This window comes from Pelophylax lessonae (genome assembly GCF_965119305.1).
Source record: "Pelophylax lessonae genome assembly, chromosome: 5".
Classification (NCBI taxonomy): domain Eukaryota; kingdom Metazoa; phylum Chordata; class Amphibia; order Anura; family Ranidae; genus Pelophylax; species Pelophylax lessonae.
This window is the reverse complement of record NC_138772.1, coordinates 76,208,585-76,229,844: the sequence shown is the minus strand read 5'-3', so window position 1 is coordinate 76,229,844 and position 21,260 is coordinate 76,208,585. Positions and strand designations below refer to the sequence as shown.

The 21,260-nt window shown below is 42.5% G+C and overlaps 1 protein-coding gene across 8 annotated transcripts in view; it reads right to left on the bottom strand.

The window, feature by feature from the left end:
* Window positions 1-21,260, bottom strand: part of KIAA1217 — a 958,874-nt gene that overhangs the window by 217,399 nt on the left and 720,215 nt on the right. The window lies entirely within an intron of this gene.

The window sequence follows — 21,260 nt, the reverse complement described above, 5'->3', positions numbered from 1 at the left end:
CGCTCACCCGGTCTGCATGTTTGGGGTCCCCCCCTCTTTCTACGCTCTCCATAAGGTCCTTTCTGGTAAGCAGCCATTTCCACTGGGATAGGTGTCCCTTTGCTTTTTGCTATTTTCCACACAGCATTTGGTAAGGGGTACCTATTAAGTCTTATGGTGTTGGTGTTTCATCTTTCTACATTGACCCACTTTTGCACGAGACCTGTTGTGTTCACATCACTTGGGTGTTGTTTTTTGTGCCGTTTTTGTTTGTGGTTTGAGTGCTGGTTCACACTGCCGCTACCACTAAAGTAGCGTCGCTTCCAGCGCGACTTTGACGCGATTTTGACGCGATTTTGGCGCGACTTTGACGCGACTTTGGCGCGACTTAGCGCGACTTTGACGCGACCTAATCGCGAGGCAACTTTTTATTTGGCCAATCACAATCTGATGTCTTGTGACCTAATTTCCTTTTCCTGTGTTTTTTTTTTTACATATTTCCTTTTTCCCATGTGTGCAGTGTTGTGTGTCTCACATAGCTTTGTTTGTCTGTCCAGAAACGTAAAAAAAAAAAAAGAGCTTTTTTCCTATAATTTTTAAGAAGCACATGCCTCCAAAGACACCCAAAAAATGCCCGTAAAATGTCTGCAAGAAAAAAAGCCAGCCGCAGAGAAGCCATATTACAGAAAATATAGTAAAAATGCTGTTTTTTAGGGGTTCTGGACATGCTACAGAGCTGAAAGTTGACAGGTACACTTTTTAGACACCCAGACACTAAATCCCAAAAATGACATGCCTGCCTAAAAAAATGCCCGCTAAATGCCTGCAAGAAAAAAAGCCAGCCGCAGAGAAGCCGTATCCCTGAAAATATAGTAAAAATGATGTTTTTTAGGGGTTCTGGACATGCTACAGAGCTGAAACTTGACAGGGACACTTTTTTGACCCCCCAGACACTAAATCCAGAAAATGACATGCCTGCCTAAAAAAATGCCCGCTAAATGCCTGCAAGAAAAAAAGCCAGCTGCAGAGAAGCCGTATTCCTGAAAATATAGTAAAAATGCTGTTTTTTAGGGGTTCTGGACATGCTACAGAGCTGAAAATTGACAGGTACACTTTTTAGACCCCCCAGACACTAAATCCAGAAAATGACATGCCTGCCTAAAAAAATGCCCGCTAAATGCCTGCAAGAAAAAAAGCCAGCCGCAGAGAAGCCGTATCCCTGAAAATATAGTAAAAATGATGTTTTTTAGGGGCTCTGGACATGCTACAGAGCTGAAACTTGACAGGGACACTTTTTAGACCCCCCAGAAACGAAATCCCAAAAATAACATGCCTGCTTAAAAAAATGCCCGCTAAATGCCTGCAAGAAAAAAAGACAGCTGGTAAGACACTACAAAAAATTAAAAGAAAAATGATTTTTTTTAGGGGTTCTGGACATGCTACAGAGCTGAAACTTGACAGGGACACTTTGTAGACCCCCCAGAAACGAAATCCAAAAAATGACATGCCTGCCTAAAAAAATGACCGCTGATGAATGCCTGCAAGTATAAAAGACAGCTGGTAAAGACACTACAAAAAATTAAAAGAAAAATGAATTTTTTTTAGGGGTTCTGGACATGCTACAGAGCTGAAACTTGACAGGGACACTTTTTAGACCCCCCAGAAACGAAATCCAAAAAATGACATGCCTGCCTAAAAAAATGACCGCTAATGCCTGCAAGAAAATTATGCTCTTTTCTTGTTCACTGCCATTTTTTAGCAAAGTCGGATGACAAGTCGGATTACAGGTCGCTTCAATTAAGATAAGGAGGCGACTCCCATTGAAGTATATGGGACAGGTCGGATCACTGGTCGCCTGAAAGTAGTACAGGACCCTTTTCTGAAGTCGGAGCGACCTTAATAGCGGCAATTAAGACGGCACTGATTCATTTACATTGGTTTGGTCATGTCAAGCGACCTGGGGCGACCTGGGGCGACACAAGTCGCCTCGTGAGTCGCCCTAGTGTGAATGGGGGCTGACGCTATGGCGTTTGCCCTTTTTATTCCTTATAACTCAACGCATACGCTGCTGGAGATCCACACCGGAACCGTGAGGTCCCCTGATCCCCAATTTCTGAGGCGGGTTGGAGTTACCCTTTATTATCTGGGCATTTTTTAATTCTGGTAAGCGGTACCTGCACAAGGCCTAAATATAAATTTCGGGTGTTATTCCCCATTTACTTTCGGATTTACACTATGGTGTTTGTTTTCTTTCACTTTTAATGTCCCATTGAGGAGATTTACATTGGAATCGGCAGAATCATTGTGTCACAATCTTGAGGACGAGTGGAACTACTCACCATTTGGCTTTCCTTTATTCAACCTCTGGTAAGCGGTACCTGCACAAGTCTCCTACATTCATCTTTGTTTATTGGACATTTATGGACTATTTCCTTTGATGGTTCAACTCACAGCGCAACTTATTTCTTTATATTCTGTTTTGGGGTGTTGGTCGCACTTGAAGTTGCTGCTTTTTTGTTTTTTATTTTTTGAATTAGCGCAGTTGTTCCCCCTTTTTTCTTTTTTTACTAGAGGTGTCTGTTTTTTATCTCTGCTTATCTCTGTCAGCGGGGGGGGGGAGGGGGGTTGGGGTTGTCTGGGTTTGTCACCTTGTCTCTGTGGGCTGCCCGCAAGATCCTCATTACAGGTGAAATAAATATGTACCATGTTCCAAAGGTGAACTCAGCCTTTATCTTAGTGTCCACCTGTTAGAGTGGGCAATGGGCATGCTACAAGCACCCATAAAGCATTACTTGATGTACACTGGTTGTATGTAGCATGCCCTGTCCTTCTGTCCAGTTGCTGCTACCCAAGTCTCTTGCACTTGCCAGCAATTCCCGGCAGTCAAAATGATAGCCTTGATAATAAGAGATTATGCCACTAGCTTCAAATCTCCAGCAGTAGGATCACTAAAAAGGTTGTCTGTCTGTCCCTATGGAGATGCTGAAACCGCAATTGCTAGCGAAGGGAGCGACATCTCACTGCCTCAGCTACAGAGAAAGGATCCCACAGGGACAAAACATGCAGCCTCTTAGCGATCCTGCCACTGTAGATTTTGACAAATTGCCAGCAGCAGGATCGCTAGCGGCAGAGTCGCCTGTGTGTCATCAGCCTAAATATAGCAGCTGTAGAAGCTGCTGCTGTCAAAAACCAGACCATCTGATACAGTGTTCATAAAGAAGTTCAGATGCAGGGAAGATAGATACAGAATAATGTTACTTCTGTATCTACTCTATTTCATCTGCAGATCACAGGCAGAGATGGGCTCAAAACAAAAAACAAACACAGGGGCGCACAGGCCTAGTGCATTATCCTTTGGTTGGTTTATTTAAAAGTAAGAAGATTAAAAATACTCACAAACGAGTTTCTTGGTTAAAAGCATATCATGTAAGGAACGCAGTCCTCAGTAGTATGATCCAAGGGTAAGTTATCCCTTGAGTTAGTAGTGGCTAACGCGTTTCGAGGCTTAGCCTCTTCCTCAGAGCCTAAAAAAGGCATGTCTAAGCCCTTGCTTAAATACTATACAATGACATTTGAAACAAAGACACAGATTGGGGGGTGCCCCACAATGCACATGACTTCCACATTGTCCATTGATGAGGTGGGCGGGCGCCTTTTGCACACGCCCCACAGGAGGAGGGTCTGACCCCAATCTGTGTCTTTGTTTCAAATGTCATTGTATAGTATTTAAGCAAGGGCTTAGACATGCCTTTTTTAGGCTCTGAGGAAGAGGCTAAGCCTCGAAACGCGTTAGCCACTACTAACTCAAGGGATAACTTACCCTCGGATCATACTACTGAGGACTGCGTTCCTTACATGATATGCTTTTAACCAAGAAACTCGTTTGTGAGTATTTTTAATCTTCTTACTTTTAAATAAACCAACCAAAGGATAATGCACTAGGCCTGTGCGCCCCTGTGTTTGTTTGTTGTTTACAGTATTTCCCAGAGATGTATAGTAACTAAGTAGAACTACTTAAGTACTGTACTTAAGTACCGAAATGCGGTATCTGTACTTTCCTAGAGTAGAATTTTTTTCTCCTACTTCCACTTTTACTTCACTACATTTTTTCGATGATTTTGATACTTCTACTCAAGTATTTTTTTTTTGTGCTGCATAGTTACTCGTTACTTTTAAAAAAATTACCACTGCCAGAACAGTAGATGGCAGGTTGCATAAAGCTCAAAAAAATGTGTATAATGTCATTTGTAAATCAGCGCATACGAAAATAAAGGCTGTGTATAATAAAAGCTGCTATACCAAATCTTTCCAATAAAAAGAAAATATGAAACAAACAAATAAATGGTGCTACAGCGCTTAAAGTGCAGCAAGAAACTACTAACAAACACAGGTTAATCATTTGAATAAATCATTTGAAATAATAAAAAACAATATGATGTTCAAACTTTTGACTTATTTCTTTAATAACTACATAACACAGTACTTGTACTTCTACTTTCAGTACTTGAGTAGAAATTTTTTTTCAAAACTACTGGTACTTTTTACTTTTAGTACTTAAGTAGCAAATTTTTTGAAAAAACTACTTGCAATACTTAAGTAAAAAAAATGTTGAATACTTTAGTACTTCTACTTAAGTAACTTTTTCTGCGAGCACTTCCACTTCTACTCAAGTAATTTTTTGATCGAGCACTTGTACTTTTACTCAAGTAGAAATTTCGAGTACTTTATACAAGTCTGGTATTTCCAGACTTCCCTGGTCGTGTAAAGGGCAGCAAGGCCGCAGCATTTTTTCCTGGGTTGTCGCATCCACAGCTCCAGAAACAGTGGAAAGACCTTAATGAGGTGGACTAGAAGCTACACCTCTCTGAGCGCAGGGAACTGGTGCTTTGCACCTTAAAACTTGTTTTGCAAGAGATGGGCTCAAGTCTGGTCTAAACTTGGATTTGGCTATTACTCTCATCCACTGCCGTCCAATCACATGCAGCCAGAGAGTTCCACTCCGTACAGCTGTACATACACAAAGGGGTTTGGATGCTTATGACATCATTTTACCAAATAAGGCCTTTAGGCTGCTCAGGCTACTGTAAGCTGCACTGAGCCTTGATATCAGGGTTACCATGCTTTCCTGTAGACATTACTGTACATTTGGCAGGTCTCTTGTGCATACCAATTACCTTTGCAACCAGCAAAAAGTGGCCACATGGAGCCAGTGCCAGGACAAGGTCATCCAGCGCCCAGGGCATGGATGTCAAACTGCGCCCTCCCTTTCCCTTTAGGGTTAGGGCACTCCTCCCCCCCCCCCAATCCCTGCAATAAACCATTGTGCCCAGTGCAGCCGCCCCTCCTGCCCACCCTTTGTCCCAGTCCTGCATGGAGCAGAACAAAGAGGCATGACAATGAAAAAGAGAAGTAATTTAAGTGGTTGTAAAGCCACTTTAATTACTTTTACCTATAGGTAAGCCTATATTAAGACTTACCTATAGGTGCTGTAAATATCTCCTAAACATGTACCGTTTAGGAGATATTTACATTGCACACAGCCGAGGACGTCATTCGCGCATGCGCTCTGAAGAAACGGCCGCCTGTGCCGTTTCTTCAGAGCCCTGTGCCGTGACTGGCGGTTCCCGTGCGAATGCGCTGGAGTGAGGTCACGCGGCTCTGTCCAGTAATACAGACGGAGCCCGCAGACCCGGAAGGAAGACGGGTGAAGATGGATGCGGCCGGCAGCAGGGACAACGCGGGCTTTGTTGCAGGTAAGTGTCACATAATGTGCTAGTATGCAATGCATACTAGAACGTTATGCATTTACTTTGCAGGGGAAAAAAAAAAGGAAAAAAAATCTAAGAGTTTACTTCTTCTTTAAGTGGTAATAAACCCAAAAGCAAACATTTATTATATTGCAGCTTATCAATTCTTAGATGTAATTGCTTTATTACCTTCCTTTTTTAGGGTTTTGTTTCCCTCTTTTTTCATTTGATGATCCAGCCAGCATGTCTGTTATTTTTCAAATGCACAAGCTCTCCAGCAGAACATATCAGTTTACATGGATTAGACAAACCATTTAACACTGGCAGGGTTGCTTAAAATCATCTGCTTTTATTTATTTATTTATAAAAAAAAAAAAAAAAACTTTATCCCAAAAGGAAAAAAATCTGTTTGCTGTAACTGATTATAAAGTGTGAGCTAAAGTTTGTCTTCAGTTTGTTACTGTATCTAAATCTGTATTAGGACCTGGACTTGAACCCGGGACCTCTGCTGTGTCTGGCAATAACTTGTCTTGCTGAGCTACCTGGAATACTGGACAATTCCTGGGACAATTCCTTGAATGATCCTGCCTTGAACCTTGTTTGTCTTGAACCTTGAAACCTTTGCTCCTCCAATAAACTTCCTGATTTAAGCCATGTCACTGCACTTTCTGTTTGCCAGATTATTGTGCTCTCTCCAGCCAGTATTTTGCTTTTGTCTTTCCTGCTGCCATCAATATCTTTGCTACCACTCATTACAGACCCTTGGCTTGTTCCTTGACTACACTTTAGCTTGATCCAAACTTGCAACCACTTGTTACTGACATTTGGCTTGTTTACTGACTACACTTCTGTTTGATCCCTACTTCTTACATCCACTACTGGACTTGCTAACCTCCTGGTGGGGGGATCCGGAGGACCGTGACTTGGTACTTACACACAGCTAAACCCATCTCCACCATCAGGAGCTCTGGTGAGCACCGGTTAGTAATTAGACTCCGCACCTCAGGCTAGTAACCAATCCTGCTGCTTGGTGGGAGTCCCCATACTGCTATAGCTACATACTGGTCTCCAAGCCTGACCCCAGACTGTGACAATCTGCTAATACATTTAACACTACCTTCCCCCCAGACTGATGATGCTGCTCTCTGCTGTGCCACCTGTTCTCATTCCTCCAGTTGTGTCTCACTATAACAGGAGGTATTTTACTGGCCAGATGACCAGGTGAAAGCAAAAGGAAAAAAGCCAAAGAAAAGAAAACAAATGCAGCCACTACATCTAATGATTGGTAAGCTGCAATATATGATATTTTTGGTTTGGGTTTATTAACTCTCTAAAATAGTTGAGAAATGAAGAGTAAACATATTACACATATGTAAAAAGGGGTGCTTGAGTGATGAAATTCAGAAACTACTTGCTCTCCCCACATTCACAGCACCAGCAATGCTGACATCTGGGGATTGTGTTGCTTCTACCTCACTAAGTATGGTTGTTGTCAGACTGGAAAATCTAACACTGACGGGAATCCACCTAAAACAGGATCACTAAAAGCATCCACCACCTTCTATGACGTTGCTCCCTCACTGGCCGATATACTGCAGAATCTTTCTAGCCAGCTAGTAAGGAAGCAATTCTATAGAAGCAGGTCTGAGGTTATTTTGCTCTCCCAGAAACCTCCTAGTAAAGCCGGCCATAGACAATGCGATTTTCTTTCCTGCTGTCTTGGGTTGCAGAAAAGACAATTGCTTGATTCCCCCATCAACACAGTCAATCCAGATAGGGGAATCCCTCACGTGGAGATAAACTGGGACCAGGGGCTGAGCGATGAGGAGGCAAACAAACTGTGCGGGGCCCCGGAGCCCGTCACCAAGGTGGTTCTGAACAGAGCATCTTTGGGAAGGAAAGAGTACAGTGCTTCCAGCTTCGAGTCCAACACCTGCTGATGGGTGGAGATTTTGAAGGATCACTTTTCACCGTCTTCTGGTGAGTTTTGAGTATAGGGGGGAGCACAAAGTGGTGGTGGAAGTCTGCTGGTTCAGTCAGGACCTCTCACACCCTTGCCCTGTTCAATGGACTGTGTTTAACCCACTGGCTCTAGGACTGGATCACTCATATTCATTTGTGATGTTGAAGGACTTGTGTTAATCCACTGGAGTTCTTTTTTAGTGCTGCTAGTGTTTGGATATATTTTAATATTGAGCGTTTTTAATATTCTTAAACACCTTTTACACTTTTTATTAATTGACTCGCTACCTCTGCTGGAAATCTGTTCCAAGCATCCACTATTCTCTCCATTAAAGAATACTTACTTTTTTGTTAGTCAGGGGAAATCCTTTCACACTGTGATGGCATCTATATGGGGATTTCATGGGCTCATGTCCCATTAAACTCCCAATGCCAAAGTAAATAAAAATATTTTTTATTGCTGTCACTTTTGCCTCCCCTGGGCATAAGATAGAATCTGCCACCTAAGGCAGGCAATTCGCCTGGTGTAGCCCATGTCGATGGACCAGAGCAGCCAGTAGGTGGGAAGAGGGATATTAAAAGTTCTTCAACTTTCTGAAACCCCAGTCCTAATCTGTGTCTGCTATGGATGGGACTCTTTATAGACTCGGAATTGCCTGTTTGCATCCCCATTGATTCAGCTTGTTGATATGTGAATGACTTATGTGTGCAATTATAACAATGAATTCGTCTCTTCACTTGAGTCTTTAAAATTAAAAGACATTCATCTAGCAGTCCTATTTTCAGAAACAAATGAACTGAGATATTCCTCTGAGAAAAATAGCTTTTTTTTTATATCACTCAATGCAAAGAATTATATATTCTTTATAGCGGCATATTTAACCACTCCAGACCAGGCCATTTTTCGCAATACGGCACTGCGTTGCTTTAACTGACAATTGTGCGGTCATGCGACGCTGTTCCCAAATAAAATTTATGTCCTTTTTTTCCCCCACAAATAGAGCTTTCTTTTGGTGGTATTTGATCCCCTCTGCGGTTTTTAGTTTTTGTGCTATAAACAAAAAAAGAGCGACAATTTTGAGAAAAAAACAATAATTTTTACAATCTGCTATAAAACATTCCCAATAAAAAAAATGTAAAAATCGAATTTTTTTTATCAGTTTAGGCCAATTTGTATTCTGCTACATATTTTTGGTAAAAAAAAAAATCCCAAAAAGCATATATTCATTGTTTTGTGCAAAAGTTATTGCGTTTACAAACTATAGGATAGATATTTGGATTATTATTATTTTGTTTTTTTATTAGTAATGGCGATCAGCGATTTTTATCGGGACTGCGACATTGCGGCGGACAAATCTGACACTAAGTGACACTTCTTGGGGACCAGTGACATTAATACAGTGATCAGTGCTAAATAATATGCACTGTTACTTAGGACTGGGCGATAAATCGATTTAATCGATTTATCGATTTTTTGGTTTGAAACGTTTTTTTTTTTATAAACTCGAGTTTTTTGTACAATACTAGCCTCCGAACTCCCCACCGCCGCGCCTGGATGTGACGTCAGCTGCGGGGCGGGCGGTGCGTCTGTACAGGCCGGGCCTACGGCGCGCTGTGATACCGCGCGCCGCAGCTGACGTCACATCCAGGCCGGGGAGATTGTACCTATCACAGCGGTACAGCCCCCCCCAGGCCGTGACCCATCTACAGCGTCGGCCGCCCCCCAGGCCGTGACCCATCTACAGCGTCGGCCGCCCCGCCCCCTTTACTGCATCAGTGGTCCCCAGCCGCCCCCTCTAATATTACATGTAATATTGTGACCCCATTTATGACACAGGAGGACTGAAGCCAAGGCCCATGTACATTGACAACAATTCTTCTTGTTAAATTACAAATAAAAAGTCCACCGACAATTCTGACTTTGGAGGCATTTCACTTTAACAGTCAGTCAGACAAGTGTGTCCTCTTTGGTGATGTACAGAGGTGTCAGGGGCAGTACACGAGGTTGTGTTCAATCTGCAGATCACACAATCTCTGACCAGGTCTATGGGTCATGTGATTCTCTGCCAATCAGATAAATCCTGATACACATCAGATTAAAACAATAAATCATTAAATGTATCACAGCGCGCCGCAGCCCCGGCCTGTACAGACGCACCACCCGCCCCGCAGCTGATGTCGCATCCAGGCCGGGGAGACTACCTATCACAGCGTGCCGCAGCCCCGGCCTGTACAGACGCACCGCCCGCCCCGCAGCTGACGTCACATCCAGGCGCGGCGGTGGGGAGTTCGGGGGCTAGTATTGTACAAAAAACTTGAGTTTAAAAAAGAAAAAACTTTTCAAACCAAACGTTACTGGGGACTGGAGTTCTGTTCCTGTGGACTAGCACGGAGACAGAGCTGTCAGGTCCCCGCTGTCCTCTATGGGGGAATCGGATGAGAACGAACCGCCTGTCCCTTCTCATCCAATCTGATCCGCTGGACGGATGGAAAATAGGGTTTCCATCTGTCCAGATTTAACGGAAAGGATCGGATCGGATGTCAGCGGACATGTCTCTGCTGACATCCGATGCCCCAATGAGATGCATGGTGCATCCATTCAGATCCGCCTGAAAACCTGACAGGCTGATCTGAACGGTCCGCAAGTGTGAAAGGGGCCTTAATCCAACTGTTGGGGCTCATGGGATGGGGAGTGCACAGGATGCCAGTCAGGTATGCTGAAATGCAAGGAGCTCACTGATAGGAGGAGAGACCAGCGTGTCAGAGGGATGAGCTCATTGGTGCACTGTTTCTCCTTTCACTGACCAGTCAAAATCCTGATGTGCAGGCTATAAAATTTTTGTTGTCCGTAATACAACGTCCGATTTTCGTCTCATTAGTACAGATTTTGACGGAAAAAAATCTTAAGATACACGACTAGGCATGCTCAGAGACGAAAGAACACATACAAAGCAATCCAACACATGACATCACTTCTGAAGTAGAATTCTGTTGTACGGTAAAATTTGTATGAAAAAAACCTCTTCACTTTCCACATCAGACTAGCATGCCACAAAAAACGGACAGATCTTTCGATAATCTGATCGTGTGTACGGGGCTTAAGACTGGGATGCCATTAAAGTTTATGTGCGTGTAAAGGCAGGTGTCCCAATACTTTTGACAATATGGTGCAGCTCCCATATGTGTACTTTGTCTTTTAGCGGTTTACAAAATGTAGGCAGCTTAAAGCTTAACTCTAGGCAAAGGGAGCCAATATACTTACCATACATGGACCTGAATATACAGTAAACTGTGATTGGGAAATATGAATTTCTGCATTTTCTACTTTGCCCTTGCACTTTTATTATTTTCACCCCATGTACGTACAGGAATTTACCTTTGCATTCCTATTATTATAATGCCCAAAACAATCTACATATAGCAGGTATAACAAACGCATTATTTTATGCACAAAAGCAGCCATAATGTAATAGTTAATGCATTAATAAAGTAAATTATGCAGTGATTAAAGCAGCAGCATCTACAAATTTCTCTGTCACTGTCCTCAGGGGAAGAGTAGCTTCTGACTGCCAGGATAATTTGATAGATAAATTCTGTAGCTTGCCGTGCTTGGCAGAATTTTTTTCTTCTCCATAAATATCTTCTTAGGCCTCTTGCACACGATACTCCTGTTTGGGCAGCTTGCGGCTTGAAAATGCTCAGTACAGCTTTTTGAGCTAAAATACAGCCCATTAATTGTAATGTGCCTATGCACACAGGCGCGTAAACAAGCGCTGTGCATTCTTCAGTAAGAACAAAATAGAAAAATCTGCATTTTCGGTCAGTAATTTAAGCCTCAATACTCGCGAATACACGCGAATACTCTCAAATACTCGCAAATACATACAAGAAAAAAGGTCTGGAAAAAAGTAGATGCCCAAACAGGAGTATTGTGTGCAAGAGGCCAAAAGGAGATGCTCAAACAGGAGTATCGTGTGCAAGAGGCCTTAAAGTAGCATTAAACCCTTCATGATTTTAAATTTAACCACTTCAGCTTCGGAAGGTTCACCCCCCCCCCCTTCCTCCGCAATTTTTTGCGATACTGTACTCCATTGCTTTAACTGACAATTGCGCAGTCATGCAACGCTGTACACAAAGAAAAATTGATGTCCTTTTTTTCCCACAAGAGAGCTTTCTTTCGGTGGTATTTGATCATCTCTGTGGTTTTTATTTTTTGCACTAGAAACAAAAAAAGAGCAACAAACAATATTTTTTACTTTCTGCTATAAAACACATCCAATAATAAAATGTAAAACATCTAATTTCTTCATCAATTTAGACCAATATGTATTCTGCTACATATTTTTGGTAAAAAAAATCCCAATAAGTGTATATTGATTGGTTTTGCGCAAAATTGATAGTATCTACAAACTATGGGATAGATTTATGGACTTTTTACTAGTAATGGTGTAGATCAGCAATTTTTAGTGGGACTGCAACATTGCGGGGGACAAATCTGACACTAAGCGACACTTTTTGGGGACCAGTGACACCAATACAGTGATCAGTGCTAAAAAAGAAATGCACTGTCCCTGCACTAATGATACTGGCAGGGAAGAGGTTAACATCAGGGGCGATCAAATGGTTAACTGTGTTCCCTGGGAGTGCCCTCTTACTGTGTGGGGGATGGTTTAACTGAAGAAAGACAGAGATCCATGTTCCCGCTTAGCAGGAACACAAGATCTCTGTCTTTCTTACTAGTAGAATTGCGATCAGCCTTGTTTACATAAGCAGACTGCCGTTCTGCCTCTCTCAGAACGATCGCCAGGTTTCCGGCAGACATCCGGCGGACCCGCTGATTGGCTCCTGTTGTGTCCAATTACACGCACGCACCCCAGAGCCGAAGAAAGGAATCACGTACAGGTAGGTGATTTTGCACCTAAGGGCCGCCCTGCCGCAGTATATGTAAATGGGGCGGTCCTTAAGCGGTAAAAGTGCTACTAAAGTAAAATCAGTCTGTATATGCTGTAAAGCATGCTGGTTATACTAACTGCAGAACCTAAGGGGGCACAACCTAAGAGGGTAATCCACACACTCCCACTCCCACTCCCGCTCTCTGCTTTCAATCCATTCCCACTCCCGCTCCCTGCTTCCACTCCACTCCCACTCCCCCTCCCTGCTCCCACTCCACTCCCACTCCCTGCTCCCACTCCACTCCCACTCCCGCTCCCCTCTCCCACTCCACTCCCACTCCCTGCTCCCACTCCACTCCCACTCCCGCTCCCTGCTCCCACTCCACTCCCACTCCCTGCTCCCACTCCACTCCCACTCCCGCTCCCTGCTCCCACTCCACTCCCACTCCCTGCTCCCACTCCCTGATCCCACTCCACTCCCACTCCCGCTCCCTGCTCCCACTCCCGCTCCCTGCTCCCACTCCACTCCCACTCCCGCTCCACTCCCACTCTCGCTCCCACTCCACTACCACTCCCGCTCCCTGCTCCCACTCCACTCCCACTCCCGCTCCCTGCTGTCACTTGTAAACACTTTCCCAAAACATTACCTGAATGTTAACAGTACCCCTTTCCTAACAACTTTATTGCTCCAAACGAAATGGATTCTTGCAAATAGAGCGCTCCTGTATATGGAAAAAATGTTCAAGAAGAATATTGTAAGACAATAGGATGGCGAATAAATGACCAAGCATCCTCTAATGTCCATGGCCAGCTTGCAGAAAAACAAAATGCTCACATTGCATGGACAACATTATAAATTTGCAACTTTAGCTGCATTATTTACCCCCACTTTAGAGCTGTCCCCACAGAAAGTCCTCTGAAAGTTCCAGTACCATTTTTCTGAATCATTCAAATCACTCCCTGTGAGCCCAGGCTGTCATGGACCTACCCCTCTTGGGTGGGTAGGGGGTGGGGGGATGTCACCATGTTGGCCTATGTTCACAATAGAATGTTGCAGATAGGGACATCATGTCATTGCAAAGTGCCAGTCTGTGCAGCATTGTGAACCTGCCGAATGCTGGAACAAGAAAGTGAGGATGAAAGCATAGGAGAAACACAACAGAGTAGGAGTGCTCCAAGGAGAAGGAGGGTGGGCAAGCTACAGCTTCGATACAGTACACCTGTAAGGAGAGCAACTATGGTTCGGTTCCCACATCACTCATAATAATGCCAGGTTGGGGAGGAAGCCAATTAGGCTAGCAGTAAGTATTTGGATTGTGGGAGAACTTCTACATTTAGGGATTGATTTACTAAAGGCAAATAGACTGTGCACATTGCAAAGTGCAGTTGCACTCTCTAAGAGCAGTTGCTCCAGAGCTTAGTAAATGAGCAGAAGCTCTGCTGACTTCCATTATCTAATCAAGCGCAGGTAAAAACCTTTTGTTTTGTTTTTTTAATTTTCCTTGCTCGTGATTGGGTATTCTTTGCATAGTAAAGATTTACCTCATTTACTAAGCTCTGGAATTGCACTTTGCAAAGTGCACAGTCTATTTGCCTTTAGTAAATCAACCCTTTAAACTCCATGCATGTGTCCTAGGTGGGATTTGAAGCTAGGACAAAAACCTACCAGATATGAGTGTTAAGCACCTCGCCTTTATGCTTTTCTTTTAACACTACATGAAGTTAGGACCTCCTAAGAAAAAAATCAAACCCTTATAGATTTAGAGGAAATTTGTGACTTTATTCATTTAGTGAACCTCTGCATATTCAAGTCAACTTTTTGGTGACCGATTCCCCTTGAACTCAGGACCTCAGTGTCGCAAGGCCATTGTGAGCTAACAGCTAAGTCACAATGCTGCCCACTGATTGGTCCAATGTAACAATAAAAAAATAATGAAAACAACCTTAATGGGAATTGTGGCAGGAGATTACAGAATATTTTCTATACATGGAAGGTTGAAAGGAATGCCAGAGAAGTCAATTACTTGGAGGGGACTCTGCCAATTTCCTCAGACATCTGGTCCGGCATTACTCTGCTGAGAATAAAAATATTTCCAATTTTGGTAATAAACTGCATTCTTTGTATCTATCATATCTAACGGCACACTTCATCAACTTATACTAAAACCTGCAGACCTGAGATCTGTCAGCCGCCAGCTGTGTATTCTGGATAATCATGTGAGGAAGAAGATGAAAGTGACACGAAACCCAACAATCACATTTATTGTTACGTTTTTGTAACATCTTAATTGTATGGCCTTCAAAATGTAACAGGACCTATAATTGGATCATGGCCAGTCTCCTGTGTGGCCCACTGACGTATCTACTGCCATCATAGCCCACAAGGCTGTGTGTCCTGACAGTAGAACCTATTGTATACCTGCTCCCCACCACCTGGTACCATTACTTGCCATCATTTTATGCGTATTTGCAGAATGTACAGAATGTGCTGCTCTATTGGGTTTCTTTGGTAGCATTCCATTGGATTTCTTTATTATATTTGTTTGGTAGCAGAGAATTTACTAGTTAGGTATAGGCCATGCAAACCTTTGGGAGTCACACAGCAATGGACTCTAATTTAAGAGGGCCACCACTGAGATATATACAGTATATATTGAAGCCAAGTGTAATAAAGTCATCATGATCTTGCAAACCATTTCATAAAGGATAAAACAGTCTATCAAGGCCAACATGCAAAATAGGCAGAGGTAGAGGTAGAAAGGAGGCCACATGCTACTAAGCACTTGACTAAATGGGCCTAAATACCCACAGCCAGACACAAATTAGGTCACTAATTTATATATACTAAAGTATATATATATATACTCTTTAACTTATTTACAGTTATTTATTATATTATAATTTTTTCAAACGTTGTCATACCCGAGATGTTATAAAGAAGAACGCACAGTAAAAAAAATCATATGTAAATAGTTGGTTTGGGCTGCTCCTCCTTAAGAATTACATGCAAAATAATTATACCGATTTCAGCACCTAAAATCGGAAAGAATCATACCGCCAGGGAGGTTAAGGGGTTGTGGCAGGGGGTGTGTCCTATAACTACGGTACATACTTTTGCTAATAGGTGTCTCTTGTTCCCATCTCAAAAAGTTGGGAGGTGTGTCTACCTGTATTGGGGGTATGAGCAGACAGCTTACCTAAAGAGTCTGCTTCTTAAAAAAAAAAATTAAATGCAATTTTTTTTACCTGCAAAAAAAGTGCATTTATTCCTTTTTTTTTCAAAAGGTGAACTTAGCCTTTAATGTCTTGATGCTGACATCTAGGTACCAATTCAGTGTTACTACAGCTTGTTATTTCTATATTTATTAATGATAAAACTCAGCTACCCTGTCTGTTGGGGCTGGTTAGTTTAGTCCTTTAGATCAGGAGTCTCTAAACTTTCTAAACAAAGGATCAGTTTACTGTCTTCAGACTTTAGGAGGGCCAGACTGTAGCCAGCGGGAAGTAGAAAAGCTCCCGACTTCAGTGGGAAAAAATAATGTCCCATTGTTTGTTTCAGTGAAAGTAATTGTACCCCATTATTGGTGTAAGTGGGAGGAATTGTGCCCCATCATTGATGTCATTGGGCCCCATAGTTAGTGTCAGTGAGAGGAATTGTGCCCCATCGTTTGTGTCGTTGGGCCCCATCGTTAGTGTCAGTGAGAGGAATTGTGCCCCATCATTTATGTCTTTGGGCCCTATCGTTGGTATCATTGGGAGGAATTGTACCCCCCCATCATTGGTGTCATTGGGAGGAATTGTGCCCCATCATTGCTGTCATTGGGAGGAAACGTATCCCCCTTATTGGTGTCAATGAGGGGAATTATGCTTCATGGTTGGTATCAGTGGATGATATAGTGCCCCAAGGGCCAGATAAAACAATCAAAGGGCCACATCTGGCCCCTGGGCCGCAGTTTGGGGACCTCTGCTTTAGATAGACCCCTCCCTTCTTCTCCATGTTTCCTCAGCTGCTATCCTATACAGCAGACACAAGACTGAGAGTATTATGGTCTCTTTACATTTAAAATGACTAGTGAACGTCTCATGTAATGCATTTTAGGATGAAAAACTATGTTTGAATAAACAACTGTGTCCAATTGGAGAGTTAAGCTGTCTGTGGAGGCTGCTTATTCAGCAGATGACCACACTGGCAAACAGAGGTCTAAATGTCCATTATGGCTGCATTAAATTTCATTATGTGTGTATTAGTGTTTTGATGCTGACATCAGGTGCCAATTTATTGTTACTACAACTTGTTATGGGTGTATTTATTATTGGTATATTCCAGCCCCCCTGTCTGGGGCTAATTAGTTTAGTCCTTTAGATAGACCCCTTCCTTCTACTTCTTGTTCCCTAAGGCCTCTTTCACACGGGCGTTCCATATGTCCGTATATCACCCCATCCGTTTGCGGGTGATATACAGACATAATGCATGTCAATGGGATTGTGGATATCAGCAAAAAAAAAAAAAAAAAGTGACTGGACGGCCGAAAAAACGGAACGCCCGTGTGAAAGAGGCCTTAGTGTGCTGCCAGCCTTCATAGCAGTCACAAATCTTTAAATATGAATGGATATATAAACAGCGCTAAATCCCCTTACTTAGTGTGATTATAAATAACTGTGCAAAGAAAAAAAAAATATATATATATATATATACACACATTGACTTCAGAATAATTATTATATAAAGTGCTTCTAATAGCGTTGACAACCAAAGTCAGTTAGTGCTTAACTGAGTGCAATATAACAAGTGCAAAAATGCCAATGTAAAGTGCAATGTGTGCCATCAAATATCACCAATGTAATAATAATGTATAATATCATAAAAATATTGTTATATTATAACTGTTTGGGTTATGGACTAAAAACAAGTGCAAAAAAATATTAAGGCCCCTTTCACACTTATGCGACGCGATTTTACAGCGATTTTGACGCGACTTTGCTGCGATTTTGAAAGCAATGGCTATGGCTCAAAACGCAATCAAATTGTGGCAAAGTAGTGCAGGAACTACTTTGAAGTCGGTGCGACTTCAAAATGTACTGATATGAATGGGGCTCATTGAAAATAATGGAAAACGACTTGTCATGCGATTTTGCGGTCCAAAATCGCGGGACAAGTCGCACTAGTGTGAAAGGGGCCTAAGAGTGTTAAGTGCAATATGTAGCAACAAATGTCACCAATAGGTGCTTACATATTATAACATTTGAGTTCTTGATTGATTATAAATCATAAATAATAATAGTCCGTAGCAATAGAAACTTAGTAACACTTACAGGTCTCCTCCCCACACCCAACTCTGTGATGGCGTGTGAGCAATTTGTGCTTGCCCCCACCCCCCCCCCCCACCCCCCCCCCCCACCCCACACCCCCCCTATTTTGAGCTCTGCTGCCCAGGGACTGCAAAAGTCAAATTCAGGTTAAAAAAAAAATAATAATAATAATAATAGGATTGCAATTATTGCATTCAGAGTTGCATCTCTGTGTGTTTATTTTATATGTGGCTGGAGCTCAGCTATAAGTCTGCATTGTCTCAGCAAACCATGGTATAAACAATATCTCAAAGGAACCTATTTGGCTTTGGCCTTCTGCAGGAAAAAAAACCTAAAAGCATCTATTGAATCCATAGAAATCCATATAACAAACACATAGAGCGACCATAAACATATCCAACAGGCAAATATAGACACAAACAAAGAATGCATTACAATAAAATAAGACTATGCAGAAAACGAAGTTAACAATAAAAAAGTTGCTTATGTTTTCCCGTCTGCAGCAAGTAATAGAGCGAGGATGAGGAGTACATCTGGTTTTCAGGAATGTCACAGAAAGGTAAGGATTATTTTCCTTCAAGGTCATACCAAGGCCACGAGGCTTAGGAAGACTTTGTGTACTCAGCTAAGACGAGTTGTATTACAGCCCCATACTGGCCTTTGCTGTATCTGGGCAACCAACATGCCGAGAGATTTTACAAAAATAAAAAATAATGAGACACATATTATTTTCTGCATTCAATAGTATGACTATTTTGTAACTTTAAAGTGAAAAATCCAATAAATATGGCCTGACATAATATTTATAGTGCAAAAATGAACAGTGATAATAATGTGGTTTGATGGTTATCAGTACAAAGAGGGATTGGAAGGCTGGGGGGCGAGTTTATTTAAAATGCACTGAACTATTCATCCTGTGAATCTGCATGAAAAGTCATTGTCTGCAAAATCCAATGTTACTAGGCTGTTTACTTTCCAGGTGAAATGTAATTCATTTATAAAGAATAGAAGGAATCAAGAAAATACCATTTTATGGTCACTAGATGGCACTGACACTCATAGTAAATAAGTAATTTTTTATGATCATCAGCTCCATCTAGTGACCAAAATGCATTATCTTTTTTTTCTTCCAGAAAAGGAGGATCAGGGCTGCTCTGTGCAAAACCATTACACAGAGCAGGTAAGCATGACCTTTAATATTTTAAAAAAATATAATCACTTTAAGGCACAACATACGTTATATTGCGTGTTTGTTAACACATCACTGCATAAAATGTGAATGAGTCCTATTTGTAAAGTTGTTTGAGTACCTTAATTTGACTTGGTATCAGCCTCTTGCATTCCCTTGTGCAGCAGAACTCAGACTACGATCACTTGGAGCCAATCAGATGTGATCCTTACAAATGAGTGGACATGCTGATAGGATTAGAGAGCAGAGTGAGCAGATGGATGCTCTCATTAGTTTCCCTGCTGCTCCTCCTTGTCTAGTCAGCAGACTGAGGCCCGGTTCACATGGTGCAGTGCGGAATACAGCGATTTCTGTGCGTTTCTTGCACTGCATCAAAACTACACCCGTTCATGGGAACCACCGTGGGTGTGTATGTTAAAGAGAAGTTCTGCCCCCCCCCCCCCAAAAAAAAAAGAAGAGTCGGCAGCTACAAATACTGTAGCTGCTTACTTTTACTATTAGGGTACTTACCTGTCCAGGCATCCAGCGGTGTCCTCACTCGAGCCCATTCTTGAATCCGCTCTTTGGTGCTGCAGCCGCCATCTTGGTTAAGGGAAACTGGCAGTGAAGCCTTGCAGTATCACAGCCGGTCTCCTACTGTGCTTGCGCAAATTGTGTTGCACTTTCCTAATAGGCCGGCTGCACCTGGAAAGGAGGAGGGGCCGAACTTCCGGCTTACTTTGCCGCAACAAACTTAGCCAGGAACAGAAGCGGGTATCAGGTAGCCACTCCCCCTCATTAAGTTAATGACACCTCAAAATCAGTTCGCAAAACGCATTGGGATTTGTAGAATCAGATCGCATGGATGTGAACACCCATGCAATCCGACTTTGCTGCGGCAAAAAAAGGGCCCTGCACGATTTTGGTGCGGATGCATTGCGATTTGAGCCCTACTAAATGACTGGCTTAAATCACACTGCTGCAGAAACGTATGTGATTTGAATAGGGATGGGGTGCCAAGTCACTTCCAGTTCCCGCACTGCACCAGTGTAAACTGGGCCTGAAGGTGGAGAGAGGACACCACTGGCATTAATGCTAAACTATAAATACAACGAATGTGACTGTTCTCTGTTCAACAAAATAAACTATTCTTGTTTGAGAATTTCTGATCAGTGAGGACTAGTGTGATGAACATTTGATGATTTCTCTGAAATTCACCAAAGGCAACATGAAAAGATTAATCATCAGAATAATTCCCATATCCAAGGCCAATCAGATCGCAGTGCAATGTCAATGATATGGTGAATTATCTCAGAATTACACCTAATCCCCATTTCAAAGAAAAACAATTCAGCTCAGACAAATGTCTATATAAAGGGAAGGTTGTCCTATGTTATAGTGTTCAGCATGACCAACACTTGTTCTAGGAGCGGGCAGAACATAACTAATGTGATAGAAGGATCAATACAACAATTCATTTTCTAATTGAACAATTTCCACTTAAAACTGAACTGGATTTATTAACACATCATTAAATGTCATTTTATAAATACAAGCAGTGTAAGCAACTGAATGTGACCTGGTATCAGCCTCTTGCAGTCACCATATAGCAGAGATGGAGTGTGAGAAGAAGAAGCAGTACAAGGAGCCAATCAGTTCTTGTGCTGACAGCAGGAGAAAGCAGTGACAGAGAGAGGAGCTCATCACTCTGCTGCTTCTCCTTCACTGTCCAGCCACAGGCTGGGGGTGGGTACATGACCGGCTGGGCTCGGAGGAAGTAAGTTGAATTATTTAACCCAGAAGACTGAGAACATCTTGTGTTGTGATAGGATGTATTACGAAGTCCAGCTCCGGATTAAGGGAAAGTTTATCAACAAAGCCTGCTTTTTTTTTAATTTGACCTCTTATTAGGCAACACGGTGGTGGGCTTTAAAGAGGAAGTAAACCCTCCTCAAGAAGTTGTACCTATAGGTAAGCCTATATTAAGGCTTACCTATAGGTACTGTAAATATCTCCTAAACATGTACGGTTTAGGAGATATTTACCTTTAATGCAGCCAGTGACGTCACTGGCGCATGCGCTCTGAAGGAACGGCTGATCGTGCCGTTCCTTCAGAGCCCCGTGCCGTGACCGTCGGCTCCCGCGCACGTGCGCGGGAGTGACGTCACCGCGGCTCCGGCCAATCAGATGGTCGGATGCCGC